Source organism: Aegilops tauschii, chromosome 7 (assembly GCF_002575655.3).
Source record: "Aegilops tauschii subsp. strangulata cultivar AL8/78 chromosome 7, Aet v6.0, whole genome shotgun sequence".
Classification (NCBI taxonomy): domain Eukaryota; kingdom Viridiplantae; phylum Streptophyta; class Magnoliopsida; order Poales; family Poaceae; genus Aegilops; species Aegilops tauschii.
Genome location: NC_053041.3, coordinates 8,760,048 through 8,782,539, shown reverse-complemented (window position 1 = coordinate 8,782,539; position 22,492 = coordinate 8,760,048).

Sequence of the window (22,492 nt, the reverse complement as noted above, 5' to 3'; positions counted from 1 at the left end):
TTGAAATGGCTTCAAGTAGCGCGTGGTAGCATCCACAAGATGACATAGATATTCGTAAAGCACACACGGATCTAAAAGGTTCAGACTCATTGACTAATAACCTCTCTCACAAGCATAACATGATCAAACCAGAACTCATTGAGTGGTGATCACATAGTGATGTGAACTAGATTGTTGACTCTAGTAAACTCTTTGGATGATTGGTCACATGGTGATGTGACCTATGAGTGTTAATCACATGGTGATGTGAACTAGATTATTGACTCTAGTGCAAGTGGGAGACTGTTGGAAATATGACCTAGAGGCAATAATAAATTGGTTATTATTATATTTCCTTGTTCATGATAATCGTTTATTATCCATGCTAGAATTGTATTGATAGGAAACTCAGATACATGTGTGGATACATAGACAACACCATGTCCCTAGTAAGCCTCTAGTTGACTAGCTCGTTGATCAATAGATGGTTACGGTTTCCTGACCATGGACATTGGATGTCGTTGATAACGGGATCACATCATTAGGAGAATGATGTGATGGACAAGACCCAATCCTAAGCATAGCATAAAAGATCGTGTAGTTCGTTTGCTAGAGCTTTTCCAATGTCAAGTATCTTTTCCTTAGACCATGAGATCGTGTAACTCCCGGATGCTGTAGGAGTGCTTTGGGTGTACCCAACGTCACAACGTAACTGGGTGACTATAAAGGTACACTACGGGTATCTCTGAAAGTGTCTGTTGGGTTGACATGGATCGAGACTGGGATTTGTCACTCCGTATGACGGAGAGGTATCTCTGGGCCCACTTGGTAATGCATCATCATAATGAGCTCAATGTGACTAAGGAGTTAGCCACGGGATCATGCATTACGGTACGAGTAAAGTGACTTGCCGGTAACGAGATTGAACAAGGTATTGGGATACCGACGATCGAATCTCGGGCAAGTAAAGTACCGATTGACAAAGGGAATTGTATACGGGATTGATTGAATCCTCGACATCGTGGTTCATCCGATGAGATCATCATGGAACATGTGGGAGCCAACATGGGTATCCAGATCCCGCTGTTGGATATTGACAGGAGAGGCGCCTCGGTCATGTCTGCATGTCTCCCGAACCCGTAGGGTCTACACACTTAAGGTTCGGTGACGCTAGGGTTGTAGAGATATTAGTATGTGGAAACCCGAAAGTTTTTGGAGTCCCGGATGAGATGTCGGACGTCACGAGGAGTTCCGGAATGGTCCGGAGGTGAAGAATTATATATGGGAAGTCCAGTTTCGGCCACCGGGAAAGTTTCGGGGGTTATCGGTATTGTACCGGGACCACCGGAAGGGTCCCGGGGGTCCACCAGGTGTGCCACCTATCCCGGAGGGCCCCATGGGCTGAAGTGGGAAAGGAACCAGCCCTTAGTGGGCTGGGGCGCCCCCCCTTGGGCCTCCCCCTGCGCCTAGGGTTGGAAACCCTAGGGGTGGGGGCGCCCCACTTGGTTTGGGGGGAAGCCAACCCCCCCTTCCCCCTTGGCCGCCGCCCCCCCTTGGAGATCTGATCTCCCAGGGCCGGCACCCCCCAGGGGTCCCTATATATAGTGGGGGGGGAGGGAGGGCAGCAGCACCACAGCCCTTGGCGCCTCCCTCCTCCCCTACAACACCTCTCCCTCTCGCAGAAGCTTGGCGAAGCCCTGCCGAGATCGCGCTACATCCACCACCACGCCGTCATGCTGCTGGATCTCCATCAACCTCTCCTTCCCCCTTGCTGGATCAAGAAGGAGGAGACGTCGCTGCTCCGTACGTGTGTTGAACGCGGAGGTGCCGTCCGTTCGGCACTCGGTCATCGGTGATTTGGATCACGGCGAGTTCGACTCCATCAACCCGGTTCATTGGAACGCTTCCGCTCGCGATCTACAAGGGTATGTAGATGCACTCCTTTCCCCTCGTTGCTAGTATACTCCATAGATGGATCTTGGTGATGCGTAGGAAATTTTGTATTTTTGCTACGTTCCCCAACAGTGGCATCATGAGCCAGGTCTATGCGTAGATTCTATGCACGAGTAGAACACAAAGTAGTTGTGGGCGATGATTTGTTCAATTTGCTTACCGTTACTAGTCTTATCTTGATTCGGCGGCATTGTGGGATGAAGCAGCCCGGACCGACCTTACACGTACTCTTACGTGAGACAGGTTCCACCGACTGACATGCACTTGATGCATAAGGTGGCTAGCGGGTGTCTGTCTCTCCCACTTTAGTCGGATCGGATTCGATGAAGAGGGTCCTTATGAAGGGTAAATAGCAATTGGCATATCACCGTTGTGGCTTTTGCGTAGGTAAGAAACGTTCTTGCTAGAAACCCATAGCAGCCACGTAAAACATGCAACAACAATTAGAGGACGTCTAACTTGTTTTTGCAGGGTATGCTATGTGATGTGATATGGCCAAAAGGATGTGATAAATTATATATGTGATGTATGAGATTGATCATGTTCTTGTAATAGGAATCACGACTTGCATGTCGATGAGTATGACAACCGGCAGGAGCCATAGGAGTTGTCTTAATTAATTGTATGACCTGCGTGTCAATGAAAAACGCCATGTAATTACTTTACTTTATTGCTAACCGTTAGCCATAGTAGTAGAAGTAATAGTTGGCGACACAACTTCATGAAGACACGATGATGGAGATCATGATGATGAAGATCATGGTGTCATGCCGGTGACGAAGGTGATCATGCCGCGCCTCGAAGATGGAGATCAAAAGGCGCAAGATGATATTGGCCATATCATGTCACTTTATGATTTGCATGTGATGTTTGTCATGTTTACATCTTATTTGCTTAGAATGACGGTAGCATAAATAAGATGATCCCTCACTAAAATTTCAAGAGATGTGTTCCCCCTAACTGTGCACCGTTGTGAAGGTTCGTTGTTTCGAAGCACCACGTGATGATCGGGTGTGATAGATTCTAACGTTCGCATACAACGGGTGTTGACGAGCCTAGCATGTACAGACATGGCCTCGGAACACAAGCAAAACACTTAGGTTGACTTGACGAGCCTAGCATGTACAGACATGGCCTCGGAACACAAGAGACCGAAAGGTCGAACATGAGTCGTATAGTAGATACGATCAACATGGAGATGTTCGCCGATGATGACTAGTCCGTCTCACGTGATGATCGGACACGGCCTAGTCGATTCGGATCATGTATCACTTAGATGACTAGAGGGATAACTATCTAAGTGGGAGTTCATTAAATAATCAGATGAACTTAATTATCATGAACATAGTCAAAAGGTCTTTGCAAATAATGTCGTAGCTTACGCTTTAGTTCTACTAAGATATGTTCCTAGAGAAAATTTAGTTGAAAGTTGATAGTAGCAATTATGCGGACTGGGTCCGTAAACTGAGGATTGTCCTCATTGCTGCACGGAAGGCTTATGTCCTTAATGCACCGCTCGGTGTGCTGAACCTCGAGCGTCGTCTGTAGATGTTGCGAAACATCTGACATACACGTTTTGGTGACTACGTGATAGTTCAGTGTGTGATGCTAACGGTTTAAAATTGTGGCACCAAAGACGGTTTTGAAACGTCATAGAACATATGAGATGTTCCAAAGACTGAAATTGGGATTTCAGACTAGTGCCCACGTCAAGAGGTATGAGACCTCTGACAAGTTTCTTAAGCCTGCAAACTAAGGGAGAAAAGCTCAATTGTTGAGCATGTGCTCAGATTGTCTGAGTACTACAATCACTTGAATCGAGTGGGAGTTAATCTTCCAGATGAGATAGTGATGGTTCTCCATAGTCACTGCCACCAAGCTATTAGAGCTTCGTGATGAACTATAACATATCAGGGATAGACATGATGATCCTTGAGCAACTCGCGATGTTTGACACCGCGAAAGTAGAAATCAAGTAGGGGCATCACTTGTTGATGGTTAGTAAAACCACTAGTTTTGAGAAGGGCAAGGGCAAGAAGGGATACTTCATGAAACGGCAAATCAGTTGCTGCTCTAGTTAAGAAACCCAAGGTTGAACCCAAACCCGAGACTAAGTGCTTCTGTAATGAGGGGAACGGTCACTGAAACGGGACTACCCTAGATACTTGGTAGATGAGAAGGCAGGCAAGGTCGACAGAAGTATATTGGATATACATTATATGAATGTGTACCTTACTAGTACTCCTAGCAGCACCAGGGTATTAGATACCGGTTCGGTTGCTAAGTGTTAGTAACTCGAAATAAAAGCTACGGAATAAATGGAGACTAGCTAAAGATGAGATGACGATGTGTGTTGGAAGTGTTTCCAAGGTTGATGTGATCAAGCATCGCATGCTCCCTCTACCATCGAGATTGGTGTTAAACCTAAATAATTGTTATTTGGTGTTTGGGTTGAGCATAAACATGATTGGATTATGTTTATCGCAATACGGTTATTCATTTAAGGAGAATAATGGTTACTCTGTTTATTTGAATAATACCTTCAATGGTCTTGCACCTAAAATGAATCTCGATCGCAATGATACACATGTTCGTGCCAAAAGATATAAAATAGTAATGATAGTACCACATACTTGTGGCACTGCCATTTGAGTCATATTGGTATAGAACGCATGAAGAAGCTCCACGTAGATGGATCTTTGGACTCAGTCGTTTTTGAAAAGATTGAGACATGCGAACCATGTCTATTGGTATATATGCATGAATAAACTCCATGCAGATGGATCGTTTGGACTCACTTGATTTTGAATCACTTGAGACATGCAAATCATACCACATGGGCAAGATGACTGAAAGGCCTTGTTTTCAGTAAGATTGAACAAGAGAGCAACTTATTGGAAGTAATACATTTTGATGTATGCAGTCCAATGAGTGCTGAGGCATGCAGTGGATATCGTTATGTTCTTACTTCACGGATGATTTGAGTAGATGCTGAGTGTATTTACTTGATGAAACACAAATCTGAATTATTGAAAGGTTCAAGTAATTTCAGAGTGAAGTTGAAGATCGTCGTGACAAGAGGGTAAAATGTCTATGATATGATCATAGAGATATCTGAGTTACGAGTTTGGCACACAATTAAGACATTGTGGAAAGTGTTTCACAATTAATACCGCCTGGAACACCACAGTGTGATGGTGTGTCCGAACATCATAACTGCACCCTATTGGATATGGTGCATACCATGATGTCTCTTATCGAATTACCACTATCGTTTATGGGTTAGGCATTAGAGACAACCGCATTCACTTTAAAAGGGGCACCACGCAATTCCGTTGAGACGACACCGTTTAGAGAAACCTAAGTTGTCGTTTCTTAAAAGATTGGGGCTGCGATGCTTATGTGAAAAGTTTCAAGCTGATAAGCTCGAACCCAAAGCGGATAAATGCATCTTCATAGAAAACCCAAAACAGTTGGGTATACCTCCTATTTCAGATCTGGAAGCAAAAGTAATTGCTTCTAGAAACGAGTCCTTTCTCGAGGAAAAGTTTCTCTCGAAAGAATTGAGTGGGAGGATGGTGGAGACTTGATGAGGTTATTGAACCATAACTTCAACTAGTGTGTAGCAGGGCACAGGAAGTTGTTCCTGTGGCACCTACACCAATTGAAGTGGAAGCTTATGATAGTGATCATGAAACTTCGGATCAAGTCACTACCAAACCTCGTAGGACGACGAGGATGCGTACTACTTCAGAGTAATGCGTAGTCCTGTCTTGGAAGTCATGTTGCCAGACAACAATGAACCTACGAGCTATGGAGAAGCGATGGTGGGCCCATATTCCGACAAATGGTTAGAAGCCATGAAATTCGAGATAGGATCCATATATCAGAACAAAGCATGGACTTTGGTGAACTTGCCCGATGATCGGCAAGCCATTGAGATAAATGGATCTTTAAGAAGAAGACGGACATGGACGGTAATGTTACCGTCTATGAAGCTCGACTTGTGGCAAAGAGTATTTTCACAAGTTCAAGGAGTTGACTACGATGAGATTTTCTCATCCGTAGCGATGCTTAAGTCCGTCGGAATCATGTTAGCATTAGCTGCATTTATGAAATCTGGCAGATGGATGTCAAAACAAGTTTCCTTACCAGTTTTCGTAAGGAAAGGTTGTATGTGATACAATCAGAAAGGTTTTGTCCATCCTAAGGATGCTAAAAGGTATGCTAGCTCCAGCGATCTTTCCGTGGACTAGAGCAAGCATCTCGGAGTCAGAATATATGCTTTGATGGAGTGATGAAAGTTTTTGGGTTTATACAAAGTTTGTTAGAAACTTGTATTTACAATAAAGTGACTGGGAGCGCTACAACATTTCTGATAAGTATATGTGAATGACATATTGTTGATCCGAAATGATGTAAAATTTATGGAAAGCATAAAGGGTTGTTTGAGGAGTTTTTCAAAGGAAGACCTAGATAAAGCTGCTTACGTATTGGGCATCAAGATCTATAGAGATAGATCAAGACGCCTGATGATACTTTCAAAGAACGCACACTTTGACATGATTTTGAAAGAGTTCAAAATAGATCAGCAAAGAAGGAGTTCTTGGCTGTGTTACAAGGTGTGAGTATTGAGTAAGACTCAAGACCAGACCACAGCAGAAGAGAGAGAAAGGACGAAGGTCGTTCCCAATGCTTTAGACGTAGGCTCTGCAGTATGCTATGCTGTGCACCGCACATGTAGTGTGCCTTGCCATGAGTTGGTCAAGGGGTACAAAAGTGATCCGGGAATGGATCACGTGACAGCGGTCGAACTTATCCTTAGTATTTGATTATGGAGGTCAAAAGGAGTTCGTCGTAAAGGGTTACGTCGATGCGAACTTTGACACTAATCCGGATGACTCTGAGTAGTAGACCGGATTTGTATAGTAGAGCAGTTATTTGAAATGGCTCCAAGTAGCGCGTGGTAGCATCCATAAGATGACATAGATATTCGTAAAGCACACACGGATCTAAAAGGTTCAGACTCATTGACTAATAACCTCTCTCACAAGCATAACATGATCAAACCAGAACTCATTGAGTGGTGATCACATAGTGATGTGAACTAGATTGTTGACTCTAGTAAACTCTTTGGATGATTGGTCACATGGTGATGTGACCTGTGAGTGTTAATCACATGGTGATGTGAACTAGATTATTGGCTCTAGTGCAAGTGGGAGACTGTTGGAAATATGCCCTAGAGGCAATAATAAATTGGTTATTATTATATTCCCTTGTTCATGATAATCGTTTATTATCCATGCTAGAATTGTATTGATAGGAAACTCAGATACATGTGTGGATATATAGACAACACCATGTCCCTAATAAGCCTCTAGTTGACTAGCTCGTTGATCAATAGATGGTTACGGTTTCCTGACCATGGACATTGGATGTTGTTGATAACGGGATCACATCATTAGGAGAATGATGTGATGGACAAGACCCAATCCTAAGCATAGAATAAAAGATCGTGTAGTTCATTTGCTAGAGCTTTTCCAATGTCAAGTATCTTTTCCTAAGACCATGAGATCGTGTAACTCCCGGATGCCGTAGGAGTGCTTTGGGTGTACCCAACGTCACAACGTAACTGGGTGACTATAAAGGTACACTACGGGTATCTCTGAAAGTGTCTGTTGGGTTGACACGGATCGAGACTGGGATTTGTCACTCCGTATGACGGAGAGGTATCTCTGGGCCCACTCGGTAATGCATCATCATAATGAGCTCAATGTGACTAAGGAGTTAGCCACGGGATCATGCATTACGGTACGAGTAAAGTGACTTGCCGGTAACGAGATTGAACAAGGTATTGGGATACCGACGATCGAATCTCGGGCAAGTAAAGTACCGATTGACAAAGGGAATTGTATACGGGATTGATTGAATCCTCGACATCGTGGTTCATCCGATGAGATCATCGTGGAACATGTGGGAGCCAACATGGGTATCCAGATCCCGCTGTTGGTTATTGACCGGAGAGGCGCCTCGGTCATGTCTGCATGTCTCCCGAACCCGTAGGGTCTACACACTTAAGGTTCGGTGACGCTAGGGTTGTAGAGATATTAGTATGCGGAAACCCAAAAGTTGTTCGGAGTCCCGGATGAGATCCCGGACATCATGAGGAGTTCTGGAATGGTCCGGAGGTGAAGAATTATATATGGGAAGTCCAGTTTCGGCCACCGGGAAAGTTTCGGGGGTTATCGGTATTGTACCGGGACCACCGGAAGAGTCCCAGGGGTCCACCGGGTGGGGCCACCTATCCCGGAGGGCCCCATGGGCTGAAGTGGGAAAGGAACCAGCCCTTAGTGGGCTGGGGCGCCCCCCCTTGGGCCTCCCCCTGCGCCTAGGGTTGGAAACCCTAGGGGTGGGGGCGCCCCACTTGGTTTGGGGGGAAGCCAACCCCCCCTTCCCCCTTGGCCGCCGCCCCCCCTTGGAGATCTGATCTCCCAGGGCCGGCACCCCCCCCCAGGGGTCCCTATATATAGTGGGGGGGAGGGAGGGCAGCAGCACCTCAACCCTTGGCGCCTCCCTCCTACCCTGCAACACCTCTCCCTCTCGCAGAAGCTTGGCGAAGCCCTGCCGAGATCCCGCTACATCCACCACCACGCCGTCGTGCTGCTGGATCTCCATCAACCTCTCCTTCCCCCTTGCTGGATCAAGAAGGAGGAGACGTCGCTGCTCCGTACGTGTGTTGAACGCGGAGGTGCCGTCCGTTCGACACTCGGTCATCGGTGATTTGGATCACGGCGAGTACGATTCCATCAACCCGGTTCATTGGAACGCTTCCGCTCGCGATCTACAAGGGTATGTAGATGCACTCCTTTCCCCTCGTTGCTAGATACTCCATAGATGGATCTTGGTGATGCGTAGGAAATTTTAAAATTCTGCTACGATCCCCAACAGTTGGGAATACGGACCCCTTTAGAATATATCCAGTTGCTGCAAAAGAATGAGCTATTAGCATGTGACAAGCAAAATAAATAACAACCGGAATGAGCATGTGACAAGCAAAATAATGAAATTGTTATAAAGTGGCACTTACTCTTTCCCCGTGGGCTCAATGAGCCACTTCTGCTCCTCAGTAGCAGGAACCTGCTTTGGTAGCTTTGCGTTACCATGCAGCCACCCCTTGTTGTCAACCCCCTCCCCGCCACCACCGTCCTCCTCGCCTGCCTCCCCCTCCCCAACCTCCTCCTCATCTTCCTCCTCCTCGTCCTCCTCCTCCACCTCCTCCTCGGCCCCATCCCGAACCTCCTCCTCCTCGCCTGCCTCGTCCTCCTCCTCCTCCTCCTCACCAGAGGAGGGTACCTCACTAGAGGAGGGTACCTCACTAGAGGATGGCCTCGAAGACAACACCCCTAAGTCGGTGAGGGTGCGCTCTTTCTGGCCGTGACCCCCTGTAGTGGCTCTCCCCCCACCACCTCGCCCTCTAGGGGCTCTCCCCCCGCCCCCTCCTCCTCTAGGGGCACCTCTCCCTCGACCTCCCTGTGAGGAGTCATCGTCAAGTAGCCGGGGGGGAGGATTACGTGCTCGACTACTCTGACTAGGCAGGCCAACGACCTTGCGTAGGAAACCCACGCCGTCGGCCTTCCCCTTGCCCATGTTCCACGAACCTGCATTGAAAAGAGAATAAGCAATTAGTAAATTAATGAAATGAAGGAAAAGGCATGATAATAAACACATTAATAAAAATGCATAAAAGGCATATTCCTAAACTATAGAAAAAAAGACTTGACACGTACATCTGCTAGAAACCATATGAATCATCACTGTTGTAACCTCTTTCTCGGTCCGTCTCATCATCACTATCAATCATATCATCTTCGTTGTCTGACGGAGGTGGAGGCTCTTCCTCGTCGTCAGCGTCTTCGTTTAACTTTTCTAGCATAAGTATGTCATTTTCATTGACAATGGTCTCACCATCATTCCGTGCATCGTCGTCGTTTGGATCCACATCATCATCACCCAATGGTCTAGCGTCATCGTTTCTAACCACATCATCATCATCAGGTTGCTCTTGATAGAACACTCCCTCGTATGTCATGGGGTTAATGTTGTAGTAATCGTCTTCATTCGGGTTCGGTAGCTTACCATGTGGCGACACCTTGAACACAACTTCCCAACCCTTTAGGTACTCTTTCTGGCATGGGTAAGGCAGATAATATACTTGTGTAGCTTGGGTAGCCGCAATGAAGAGATCGGCTCCGGCATAGACGGTTGATGGTTAACTTCGACCAAACCAATGGAAGGCGTATGTTTTACCCCCTCCCGCGGATCGAACCATCGACATTTGAACACAGGCAGACTTAGGGTCTCGCGCCCCTGGTGGAATTTAATCTCGTATATATTTTGTACCCTTCCGTAGTAGTCTACTGAATTTTGACCGGGGGTGTACACTCCGGTATTTATAGTTTTGGGATCAGGCCGGCTGTTCTGGTGCTCCTCTGTATGGAAGCGATACCCATTCAGATCATACTTTTTACATGTCATGACGGCAGGGTCAAAACCCATGGAAACCCATCTCAATTCATCATCCATAGATATGTTCGGATCTTTTCCCTACAAGTATAATTGAAATTGTTGTGTGCATTAGTTAACTAATAAATGTTGAACTAGGTATTTAATAGGGGAGTGTGGAAAATTACTTTCTCCATGAACCAAGAAACAAACACTACTAGAAAAAGGCTTGCTAGTGGCGCACCAGTTTTGCCTACTAATGGCGCACTACTGGTGCGCCACTAGCACCACGCCACTAGAATATTTTAGTAATGGCGCACCACAGGTGCGCCATTAGTATCTGGTATACTAATGGCGCACCAAGGGTGCGCCATTAGTATCCCAAAGGTGCGCCATTAGTAACTGGTATACTAATGGCGCACCAGATGGAAGTGCGCCATTAGAAACATTTAAAAAAATCATTTTTTCTTAATCTCAGGTCACTATTTCACATATGAGATATCCAACACATATATATACAACAAGCATCCATATAACAATCATATCCAACACACAAGTTTCATCATATATACATACATAGCCAACACATAGTTCCATCGTTACATATTACAAAAGTTTCACATTGTTCATCCAACACCGTTATCCATCCAACACCATATTACAAAAGTTTCACATAGTTCAGTTCTCATTGTTCTTCTCCTTCTCCTTCCTCAGCCTGATGCGCCAAGAGCAGCGAGGCGGTGGAGGCAGCTGTGGGATGTAGTCTTCTACCACAATTGGCGTGGTCATGTCGCCCAGCTGTGGGATCGCCGGCGCCACCACCGGTGCGTGGTCATTGTCAGGCACCACCACCATCGCGAGGCCACCTTCAGGCAGGACGGGCACGACCATCGCTAGGTCATCCTCAGCCACCACCATCTCTTGCCCATGGTCAGCCACCACCATCTCTTGCCCATGGCCAGCCACCACCATCTCTTGCCCTTGGTCAGCCACCACCAGCGCTAGGTCATCCTCAACCTGATGCCCATCGTCATCCTGCAGCTCCTCATCCCCACTCTGCTCCTCTTCTCCCCCACTCCAGTCCGGATCATCCTTCTTGCTGTCTTTGCTGCTGCCAGAATCGCTGCTGCTTTCGCTAAAGCCAGAATCGCTGCTGCTTTCGCTAAAGCTAGAATCGTTGCTGCTTTGGCTGTAGCTAGTGTCGCTACTGCTGCTCCCATTGCCTGTCCAAATGCAACAATGGCCGTTAACAATCGATGTGAGACAAAGCCAAATGTAGAGGAATAAGAAGATGCAGAACGCACTGGCATCTTCGTCGTCAGCGTAGCGCATGCGACACATAGTCGTGTTGGAAACCTTCACGATGAGCATTGTGGCGTCATCGTCGTACCTGAAGAGAAGAAAGTACCCGGTCCGCAGGTCGTAGGCACTGTAGAACTTCTCCCAGCCATGGCACAAGTACATGTGGCCCTCCTCGATCACCAACTCCACGTCCCACAGCCTGCGAACCCCGCCGCCGGCCTGTCGGAGCTTCACATTATGTGGCGGATCTTCACCCAGCATGTTCATAAAAGTGTCAGGCAGCCTCTGCAATTTGGGACAAGGAGTGATGTAGCAAACAACAGAGTTATCATAATGAGATGGGTGAAGGGGAGATCTCTCGTTTTATATACCTGCCTCGTGGCTGATACTGAAGTCCCAAGTATGACACTGAAGAACTCGAAAGCATCCAACTCGTACTCCGGTGAGGCAGAGCGGCGGTGGCTGCTTCCCCCCATCTCTGATAAGCAGCAGAAGAGACCAATTAGTACCCTTACAACATCACATTGCAAATAGATGAATTGTGTAGGTATGCATGGATTTAAGATTATTTGTTCAAAGCCAATTTCTCAATGATTAATATGATATCTCAATTTCCACCAAATAATACATTTGTTATACACCACATTTTCTTTTCCTTTGGAAAAGAAAAAAAGCACACTGCATTCAAGTGAATGTATCTTTTATTGCAAAGCCACAACTTAGCAATAGATTCAAAGTTAACGATTGGCACCTAGAAAAGCATTTCAACATCTTCACAGATTTTACTAGCTACAATACATTCAAAAAATAAATGATATACAGTTTGTATCTCTTTGCAATGAACACACTCTAGGGGTTTTGCCATCCCCCTTTTCCTTAGATTGTCACAAGTCATGATTTTGTTCTGGGAGAACATCCAAATGAAAGCTTATACCCTAGGGGGCAATTTAATACTCCATACTACAGGAAGATACAAAGGTTGCACCCCCCCCCCCTAAAATTCACTAGAACATATAGAGATTTATAAGAGCAGGTCCCTTTAGATTCATGCTAGCTAGGCAGGACCTAATTGGGGTAATTTTTTCCAAATAAGAAAGAAGTCTGCCTCTCCATCTAGGTATTTTGGCTAAAATTTTATCAATAAAAGCTAACAGATCTTCTCTGCCAATCTTGTCAAAATGCAAAGGAATTCCTAGAGTGTGTTATGAATAGATGATATTTCTCCAAAGGAATTCTCTGCCAATCTTCTCTAGCTAGATGATATTTCTCCCAAAGCTTTTGCTTGTTTTATGAATAGGAAGTTAAGGATATCTCGAGCATGGTGTTATACCACATCACAGAACACATTTTCAAGTGCAATTTGGCACAGTTTTGTGACACCGCTCAAACTGAAAGCGTAAGAAAATGCCACCAACGTACACCACCAATGCACAATTTTCAAGTGCAATTTGGCACAGGTTTTCAAGTATAACTTTTACAACAAACAAAAGTGAATCGTCTCAATTTTTGAAATTTAAATGATGGCTCGACTAAAAAAGTGCTTCTTGATCTGGGCACCACTTCTCTGAAATTTTTCCTTTTCATTCAGCTAACCATGACATATTTGACTGAACTTGATGTCTGCAAGTAGAAATAAAGTGCATATAGGATTTAACCTTTGTGTTTGCCCTAATAAGATAGCATCATGCATCTGTTCATTTGAGATGGGTGAAAGGGAATGGGGAGGAAGGGTGGAGAGGGAGGAAGGAGGAAGGAGGAAGGGTACCTGGGCGGGCGCGACTGGTCGCCGGGTGGAGAGGGAGGAAGGAGGAAGGAGGAAGGGTACCTGGGCGGGCGCGGCTGGTCGCCGGGTGGCGGAGGACGGCAGGGGCAGGCGGGGTGTGGGAACGTCGGAGGAGGAGGAGGCCCTCGCTCGCCGGCTGCTGCAGGGGCCAGAGGAGGCCCTCGCTCGTCGGAGGGAGGAGGAGAGGAGCGCTCGGCCGTCGGGGGCGGCGGGGGTGGAGTCCCGCGGGGGTCGGGGCGGCGGCGTCGGGGCAGCGCAAGACCACAGCGGCGGCGGCGTCGCCGACGGCGTGCAGGCGCGGCGGACGGAGGGGGCGGAGCAAGGGGGCGGTGGCGTACGGTTGGGGTCTCGACTGGGGGATCTGGCGAGGGGAGGAAGGGAGGCCACAGTGCGAGGGGAACAAGTACGTCGATTCTAATGGCGCACCTCCCCCTGGTGCGCCATAAGTACGTCGATTCTAATGGCACACCTCCCCCTGATGCGCCATTAGAATTTTGTTTTACTTACTAGCCTGACTGGTCAGGTTATATTCCACCTAACCCTATCTCCATCAGTACACGCCCACTAGCTCGATTGGTCAGCACGCAGCACACACACTAGGAGGTCCTGGGTTCGATTCCCAGGCTCCCCAATTTTTGTTTTTATGCATTTAAAATGCTGTTTGATATTTATTTGTGTTTAAATATGTTCAAACTTGTTTAAATCATAACAGTAATATTTTTTTATAAAAACAGTAATGATTTTTTAAAAAAATATCATCAAATTTGTTATTTCAAAATATAATCAAATTTGCTTTTTTTTGCAAATTTAGTTGCATTCATTTGTATTTTTTTTATAAAAACAGCAATGGTTTTTTTAAAAATATCATCAAATTTGTTATTTGAAAATATAATCAAATTTGCTTTTTTTTGCAAATTTAGTTGCATTCATTTGTGACGGTGGAGCGGGCCGGGGAGGGTGCGGGGGAGAGGGTGCGGGGGGTCATCGGCGACGGCCGGTGGAGCGGGGGAGGGTGCGGTGGGTCGTCGGCGACGGTGGAGTGGGGGAGGGTGCGGGCCGGGGGTCGGCTGCGGCGGCCGGTGGAGCGGGGGAGGGAAATATTCTTTCTCTCCGAAACCACCTGCCCCGCGAGATATCCGAAACCGAGATAGTCGTGCACCGTCGTGAGCAGTGCGGCTCTCATAGGGAAATATTCTTTCTCTGCGAATGATTTTTTAAAAAATATCATCAAATTTGTTATTTGAAAATATAATCAAATTTGCTTTTTTTTGCAAATTTAGTTGCATTCATTTGTGACGGTGGAGCGGGCCGGGGAGGGTGCGGGGGAGAGGGTGCGGGGGGTCATCGGCGACGGCCGGTGGAGCGGGGGAGGGTGCGGTGGGTCGTCGGCGACGGTGGAGTGGGGGAGGGTGCGGGCCGGGGGTCGACTGCGGCGGCCGGTGGAGCGGGGGAGGGAAATATTCTTTCTCTCCGAAACCACCTGCCCCGCGAGATATCCGAAACCGAGATAGTCGTGCACCGTCGTGAGCAGTGCGGCTCTCATAGGGAAATATTCTTTCTCTGCGGCGTCCCACGTATCAACCAACTGCCCCAGGTGCGCCATTAGTAGTTTTGCAAAAAAGTAAAAAATAAAAAAATATTGTAGTGGCGCACTATGTTGCTGGTGCGCCATTACTAGTTACAACTAGTAATGGCGCACTATGTCCTGGTGCGCCATTAGTATGTCTGGCAAAATAAAAAAAATTGTTACTAATGGCGCACCGTGTGTCTGGTGCGCCATTAGTGTATTTCACACTAATGGCACACCAGCACATGGTGCGCCACTGCTACATAGCAATGGCGCACCACATGTCTGGTGCGCCATTAGTGGCCATTCCATCTATAGCCCTTTTCCTAGTAGTGAAATTTTTTACGTCCAGGGTTTCCATGACGGAGAAGAGTAAGTGCCTCCGCCTCAGTAGGAGGATTCATTCCCGTCCATTCCTCTTGAACGAAATCACTAAAAAAAAGAAAAGCAGTGTTAGACCGAGACTAAGTGGAAGACATAAAGGAATGGTGTAGTGGTATTACCTCATCCACACTTCCTCAACTTCCCTGATGTTGTGCAAGATATAGAACATGAGGTCCTCCCACTCTTGTCGTGGCATGTTATAAGGTTTCGAGGCCCCAGCCCTCCCACCTTGCGCGTTGAATAGATGGAGCCTGGGTTGATACTTCGGCTCTTCTATATTGTATTGAGGCACCTTGTTATGCAGACGGGGAACGTGGTCTGGATAATATGATGTCCTGAGGTTTGACACCTCCTCTAGGATAACTGCCTCAGCTATGGAAGCTTCAATCTTAGCTTTGTTTCCACATTTCTGTCGGAGATGCTTGTTCTGTCTGTCAGGGCCGTACTGCCAGCGATTCTGCACAGCCCCCCCCCCCAACAATACCTCGTTCGCGAGGTGCAGAATGAGATGTGTCATCGGTGTAAAGAAGCCTGGCGGAAAGATCTTCTCTAGCTTGACTATCAACTCCGGTGCCTTCTTATGCAATTTTTCAATCACGTCTTTACTTACTTCTTTAGCACAGAGCGTGTGGAAGAAATGGCTTAGCTCGGCAAGCACTCGCCAGACATGCTCGGGGACATAGCCTCGAACCATCACCGGCATTATCCGCTCAATCCATACATGGTAGTCATGACTCTTCAGGCCGGTCACTTTGCCCGTTGAAAGATTGACTCCCTTACTTATATTCGATGCATAACCATCGGTGAACTTCAAAATGTGTTTCAGCCAGATAAGTTCTTCCTTTTTTTCTGGCGGTTTAAGGACAAAGTCAGCATCTGGCTTGAACCAGTTTTTTCGACCGCCTGTGGCAGGCTTCATGTTCAGACGTGGTCTATCACAAATTCTCTGTTGATCGGCTCTAACTTTAACGTTATCCTTCGTCTTATCAGGAATATTGAGGATCGTGTGGAAAAGGGACTCTGCCACATTCTTTTCGGTGTGCATCACATCGATACTGTAAGGAAGTTTGAGGTCCTTGAAATAGGGAAGCTGCGAGAAGGGGGTAATGTGAGTCCAGTTGTGCGTCTCACCATATGCCTCGAAGCCTTTGGCTTTGCCTTTGCCTTTGACTTTGACTTTAGGCTGGAGAGCTTTTAGCTGAGCAAGAACATCTGCCCCCGAAAATGTTGGAATCTCGGTTACTTCATGAACAACCCGGCCTTTCGTGAAGTTCTTCTTGTCTTCCCTGTTTGGATGGTCTGGAGGGAGGAACTGTCGATGCAGGTCAAAGGCTACATACTTGCCACCCTTACTTAGCCAAATCATTCGCAGAGCCTGCATGCACACTGGGCATGGCATCTTCCCACTTGTACACCATCCGCAGAATAGAGCATAGCCGGGAAAGTCATGCATGCAATAGTGCAACCAAACTTTCATCAAGAAATTTCTCTACAGATCCCGGTCGTATGTCAACGTCGGAAAGTACCAAGAATGGTGCAAAGCATCCACCAGCGGCTGCATAAACACACCCAATTGCTTCCCCGGATAATCAGGCCCCGGAATGATGAGCGACAAGAACATGGTCTTGCGTTGCATTAGGGCACCGGGAGGAAGATTGAGCGGAATTACAAACACAGGCCAGCAGCTGTATGGATTGGACGACATACCATATGGATTCAACCCATCACCTGATATGGCTATTCTGACATTCCCAGCCTCGGCTGCTTCCTCGGGGTATTCTTCATCGAACGACTTCCATGCTTCCCCTTCCGATGGATGTACGATTTTTTTTGGATTGTACCTTATACCTTCCTTGTGCCACTTCATCATTTTGGCAGACTCCTTCGTGATGAAAAGGCGCTGCAGTCTTTTTATAAAATCAAGATACCGAAGAACCTTAACGGGGATGGTTAGCTGCTTTTTCTCACCATCCTCACCGACCACCTCAATGTACCGAGACGAACCGCACTGCCTACAGTACTTTTCATCCGCATACTCGTGCCTAAACAAAAGGCAATTCTTCGGGCAAACATCTATTTTGTCATAATCCATAGAGAGTGCCTTCATGATTTTCTTTGTATCGTACATGCTTTTCGGCAGTTCATGACCCTCAGGGAGGCTGTTAGCCCATACTCCCAAGAATGCTTCGAAGCATTTCTGGCTACAGCCGTACTCAGCCTTGACTGCAATCAGTTGCGAGATGGCATCCAGCTGAGATATTTTCGCACCCGCATAAAGAGGTTTCTTCGACGAGGCCAAGACCTCCAAGAAGGCCTTTGCGGTTGCCTCAGGCTCCTCCGGTTCATTCTCTGAAGGTGTAGCATTCGCCGTTTCTGCAACAATGACATCATCTAGCATGTCCCTGACCCCGTCGTCCTCATATCCATCGATGCGTTGTCGCATCACCTCCTCTCTACCACGGTCCTACTCGGCTATGTTTATCGGCGGCATGTCAAAGTTTGGCATATATCCGTGCGTGCGAAGGTGCTCACTCATGTCCGTCTGATTTCTACGGTGACGTCTGGCACATCTCGCACAGGGGCATGGTGGGATAATTCTCATTGGATGACGGAATATCTCCTTCAAATACACATCGGTTTTCGCGATCCACTCTGATGTTACTCGATTCCGAAGGATAAAACCACTGTACATCCACTGATTATCTGCCATCCTCTGCTTTTTTGCAAGCCACACAACATAATTAAGGATTCACTTAAATTAATCGCATCAAATTTTCAGTTTCTACCGCGTTGAATCCACCTACATCTCTAATAGGTAAAGATGGGTCCTAATCCCACCCGAGGATGTGTAGATTAAGTATGTTCTCCATTCTACCCCGTTCCGAGACAAAATTTCGGCAGCACCTCCCCGCTGTTCTCAAGATACACGTCTCGGCAAATAGCCGAGAGAATGTGCTCCGGAGAACAATGGGGAGGCGCCGCCGAAATTCTGTCTCGGAACAGGGTAGAACATGGAGAACATAACCAATGTACACATCCTCGGGCTGTCCGTGGAAAATGCTGGACAATCCGAAAGAGCTGCGGTGACAACTATGCAATTGAATGCATATTTATCGATGCAACCCTTTCGGACGGGAGACGCCTAGGTTACGCCAGTTGACTTGAGAATGAAATCTAGTGACATGATTCGTAGCTCACCCTCGGCTGTAGAGGAAGTATTCGAATAGCAGACGGACGACCGGGGACCAACAGCTCCTACGCCGATCACTTCACCGAGATGGAACACCACAGAACCTGCACTGTGACAATAATTAAGTACATCACAATATATTCATCATCATCATCTAACAATCACCGAATCATAAAAATCAGCATCCTATATCATCTCTTCCGCAAAAAAAATCATTATCTATCATCAACATCATCATCTATCATCATCAACATCATCATCTATCATGTAACAATCATCATACATTTGCAACTATCATCAAAAAATCTATCATCTAACATCATGCCCCTTGTTAAAAAAATTGCATTTGTTGCATTTCTCACATTTGTAACTATCATCAAATCATCTATCATCTAACTATGCATCCATCCATCTAGTTACATAACTATGAACAACAACAAAATTAACAAAAAAATCTACAGAGAGGGAGGGAGGGAGCTCACCGTGGGGGAGGGCCGGCTCGGGGGGAGGGGCAGGCACGGGGGGAGGGGCAGAGCAGGCGGTGGAGGGCCGCCGCGGCGGTGGCCTGGCGCGGGGAAGGGCCGGCCGCGCGCGGGGCAGAGGCGAGGGCGGCCGGGTCGGGGACGGGGTGGACAAGGCAGCGACGGGGTGGCCGACGCGGGGACGGGGTGGCCGACGCGGGGACGGGGTGGCCGGGGCGGGGGCGGTGTGGCCGGGAAGGGGTCGGCGGAGGTCGGGGAGGGGACGAAGTGGCCGCCGGGGCGGGATCGATGGAGGTCGGGGCGGGTACGGAGGTCGGGGGAGGGAGGGCCGGCCGCGTGGGGATGTGTCGAGGGAGGCCGGGGCGGGCGGATAGAGCGGCGGCGCGGGCTGATCCACGCGGAGACGACGGCGGCGTGGGCAGATCTAGGCGGCGGCGCGGTGCGGGTCGACGTGCAGGCGGGGGGTGAGACAGAGAGGGAATGGGTGGACGAGGATGAACAGCGAGTGGATAAGGTCACCCCTATGCCGACGGCCTGGCCGTCGGCATAGGCTGGGTCCACAAGTCAGTGGAGCGAGAGGAGTGGATAAGGTGGCCCTATGCCGACGGCCAGGCCGTCGGCATAGGAGTGGTCCCACCTGAGAGCGAGAGGGCCATCGAGTGGATAAGGGTGGCTCTATGTCGACGGCCAGGCCGTCGGCATAGATAGGAGGCCTATGCCGACGGCTACGCCGTAGGCATAGATGGCAACTACTTTTTTTTGAAAAAATAGTCCCACCTCGCCGAGGGAAAAGCAATTTGACCTGTTTAAATAGTTCACTAATCCATACGTTATAAGCTCCAGTATTCATTAGACTTATATGAAGAAAATGGACAATTGTTGTGAACTTTTCAGTGCTCGGGCACCGGGCGGCCGGCCCGGTGCCCGAGCACTAAAAGGTTCACAGTGATGGTACATTTTCAATGATGAATACCGGAGTTTTTAATCAATTCAATTATTACATTTTTAGATTCTTAGTTTACCGTCTGTATGGGACCCGGTACCCGGTGCGACGCTTGTGACACCGGGACCCTGGGGGTTAGGCGGTACGGGAGCCGTGGGGGTAGCAATGCCACTGGAGCTTAGCCGTCGGCATAGATGGACATGCCACGTCCGGCGAAAGTCAAAGGGCTAGACCCGGCGGTCGTCTATGTTAGGGATAGACAGGACGGGGTACCTGTGGGCGGGGGGGGTAGCAATGCCGTCCGTGAGGGGGGCCACACCCCGGAGACGCGTGCCGCCTCTTCGTACATGCCACCACACCACCCCGCATGTATGAGGGCCCGGTGCGACGCTCCGGTGGCATTGCTACCCCCCAGGGGCCCGTCCCTCCTAACCCTGTAGCGTTAGACCACGAAATCTAGCCCTTTGACTTTACACGGACGGGCTTGGAACTCTCCCCCCGGTTGTGTTAGGTCAGCCGATAGGAACACTTTGGAGCAACATCCGGGCCAAACCCACAGAAAGATCCCCTCCGTGTAGACCCGACGCATCTGTTTCACCCCTCTAGGTGCCGGCGGCGGCGCCGTCCGTGAGGGGGACCACAGCCCGGAGACGCGTGCCGCCTCTCCGGACATGCCACCACACCACCCAACATGTATGAAGGCCCGGTGCGATGCTCCGGTGGCATTGCTACCCCCCAGGGCCCCGTCCCGCCTAACCCTGTAGCGTTAGACCACGAGATCTAGCCCTTTGACTTTACACAGACAGGCTTTGACCAGTGGAACTCTCCCCCCGGTTGTGTTAGGTCAGCCCATAGGAACACTTTGGAGCAACATCCGGACCAAACCCATAGCAAGATCCCCTCCGTGTAGACCCGACGCGTCTGTTTCACCCCTCCAGGTGCCGGCGGCGGCGCCGTCCGTGAGGGGGGCCACAGCCCGGAGACGCGTGCCGCCTCTCCGGACATGCCACCACACCACCCCACATGTATGAAGGCCCGGTGCGACGCTCCGGTGGCATTGCTACCCCCCAGGGACCCGTCCCGCCTAACCCTGTTGCGTTAGACCACGAAATCTAGCCCTTTGACTTTACACAAACAGGCTTTGACCAGTGGAACTCTCCCCCCGGTTGTGTTAGGTCAGCCCATAGGAACACTTTGGAGCAACATCCGGACCAAACCCACAGCAAGATCCCCTCCGTGTAGACCCGACGCGTCTGTTTCACCCCTCCAGGTGCCGGCGGCGGCGCCGTCCGTGAGGGGGGCCACAGCCAGGAGACGCGTGCCGCCTCTCCGGACATGCCACCACACCACCCCACATGTATGAAGGCCCGGTGCGACGCTCCGGTGGCATTGCTACCCCCCAGGGCCCCGTCCCGCCTAACCCTGTAGCGTTAGACCACGAGATCTAGCCCTTTGACTTTACACAGACAGGCTTTGACCAGTGGAACTCTCCCCCCGGTTGTGTTAGGTCAGCCCATAGGAACACTTTGGAGCAACATCCGGGCCAAACCCACAGCAAGATCCCCTCCGTGTAGACCCGACGCGTCTGTTTCACCCCTCCAGGTGCCGGTGGCGGCGCCGTCCGTGATGGGGAGCACAGCCCGGAGACGCGTGCCACCTCTCCGGACATGCCACCACACCACCCCACATGTATGAAGGCCCGGTGCGACGCTCCGGTGGCATTGCTACCCCCCAGGGCCCCGTCCCGCCTAACCCTGTAGCGTTAGACCACGAGATCTAGCCCTTTGACTTTACACAGACAGGCTTTGACCAGTGGAACTCTCCCCCCGGTTGTGTTAGGTCAGCCCATAGGAACAATTTGGAGCAACATCCGGACCGAACCCACAGCAAAATCCCCTCCGTGTAGACCCGACGCGTCTGTTTCACCCCTCCAGGTGCCGGCGGCGGCGTCGTCCGTGAGGGGGGCCACAGCCCGGAGACGCGTGCCGCCTCTCCGGACATGCCACAACACCACCCCGCATGTATGAGGGGCCGGTGCGACGCTCCGGTAGCATTGCTACCCCCAGGGCCCCCGTCCCGCCTAACCCTGTAGCATTAGACCACGAGATCTAGCCCTTTGACTTTACACGCACAGGCTTTGACTAGTGGAACTGTCCCCCTGGATGTGTTAGGTCAGCCCATAGGAACACTTTGGTGCAACATCCGGGCCATACCCACAGCAAGATCCCCTCCGTGGAGACCCTACGCGTCTGTTTCACCCCTCCAGGTGCCGGCGGCGGCGTCGTCCGTGAGGGGGGCCACAGCCCGGAGACGCGTGCCGCCTCTCCGGACATGCCACCACACCACCCCACATGTATGAAGGCCCGGTGCGACGCTCCGGTGGCATTGCTACCCCCAGGGCCCCGTC